The following is a 1,782-nucleotide window of genomic DNA, read 5'->3' on the forward strand; positions in this document are numbered from 1 at the left end:
TACACATTGTTCCTTGTCTATAAATCCCCATGTGCTCCAACTATAAGAGCTCTGTCCCCCACTTGAAGATGCTGTTGCAGAGATCTCAACAGCTACCATAATGGTCCTGAATCATGTCTGCCTCCATGTGCTTTAAGGAATGTCATTAGATAAATTTTTAAGAAAAGTCTGGGTTAGGATACACTGACTTTTTAAAATAAATATAGGGTTGGCCACTTTGTAGCTTTCTTCTGGAGACTATGTGTAAAGAACAAATTTTCTGCTTACAGAATAAGACATTCAGTTTGTAAACATAATCTATTTCTATATCTCTTTATCTGTTTCTCACAATATTGATGTCATTTGCATTCTAAAATTTAAATATTAGCTGCTGTTTTGGGCACATAACTAACAGTGACGTATATTAAAAACTAAAGCAGAGAGCGCAGCTCTGCAGCAACAGGAAGATAGGAGCTATAAATCAGGAATGGAAGACATCCACTGTGGGTTTAAGCCTTGTCTGTCTTGCAGGTAGACCTGTCTGTACTGTGGCTGTCGAAGGGATGCTATCACACACCAGAATGCTGTTGGAGTTTTCATTAAAGTAGTAGAAGTAGAGGTGAAACATAAAGAAGGGCAGTTTCCTGTCTACTCTGCAGTCTAGAAGAAAAGAAAAATTCATCCATGGACAAATCATGTGCTGTTTTCCAACCTTAATCTTTTCACCAAGGATGAAACTATTTAAAGCGTAAGATGCCAACAGATCACGAAGAGCCCTGTGGTTCCAGTCATAGGTCATTCTGCCTGAATGGGGGGATTTGTTACGTGATGCCTACTATTCACAGCCCTTTCTGTGGCTGGGGCACGAGATTTTCCCTGCATTAGAAGGTTGTTGAGACCTGAAGCCTGGGAAGGTGCATTGAAAATTACACAGGAGCTCGTTGTGAAGAGGTTTTTCTCCCAAGCTCCAGCATCCAAGCTAAAAGTAACCTGTTTGCAGCTTTTGTGGCTTTGGCTGTTCTTTTAACACTTATCGTTGGAGCCCTCTACTGCCTGTGCAGGAAGGGGCACCTTCAGAGAGCCAGTGCAGTCCAGTATGACGTCAACCTGGTGGAGACGAGCAGTGCCAGTGCCCACCGGGAACTGCACTAAATAAATGCGAAAGGAATTCCTTCCAACAAGATGACGAAGATTCCAGATGGAAATATGGATTTACGTAAGGGAGTAAAAAACGTTGGAAAAGGAACCACACAGATGTTTGGTCAAACACGGATGGTGCTGTGAGTGCTCCTGGATGAAACTGAAATTTAAATGGGTGGGTTAGGAGAAAGGCAGACACCCGTCTCCACAGTGCAGGGAGCCCCATTCCCTTAAGGAAATGAATAAAACCAAAGTCTGACCTTCCCCAAGCAAGAAGAATCTCCCACAGAGCGCTGTCTCACTTCCTGCACAGCACCTGCGCCCCTGGTCCCCCAGGCTGCTCATAGACCTGAACTGCAGCTCTCCTGAGGCTCCCTCCAGCCTCCTCCAGCAGATTTGGGATCCCTGAAGCCTGTGGACCACAAGAGTCCGTTCCATTAAATAAATCTCTCTTTGTATATGAATGCATCCTACTGGTTCCACTCCGGAGAGTTTTGACTGACACAAATGCACCTAAGTAACAGAGCTTTGAGCTGCATAAAGCAACCCTGGAAGAACTGCAAGAAGAAATGGGCAGACCCCTACGACCATCAGAGGCAGCAGTGACTGTCTGAACAGCTGGTAAAAGAGGCAGAGAAAATCAATGAAGATACACTAAATTTT

General features: G+C 44.2%; 1 pseudogene; it reads left to right on the forward strand.

Moving 5' to 3' along the window:
• The first annotated feature begins 545 nt into the window (after positions 1–545).
• On the forward strand, positions 546–1,308 carry LOC108176558 (pro-neuregulin-4, membrane-bound isoform pseudogene; annotated as a pseudogene).
• Positions 1,309–1,782: the final 474 nt, after the last annotated feature.

Source organism: Oryctolagus cuniculus, chromosome 6 (assembly GCF_051225735.1).
Source record: "Oryctolagus cuniculus isolate XC-2025 breed Fujian yellow rabbit chromosome 6, ASM5122573v1, whole genome shotgun sequence".
In the NCBI taxonomy this organism is placed as follows: Eukaryota; Metazoa; Chordata; class Mammalia; order Lagomorpha; family Leporidae; genus Oryctolagus; species Oryctolagus cuniculus.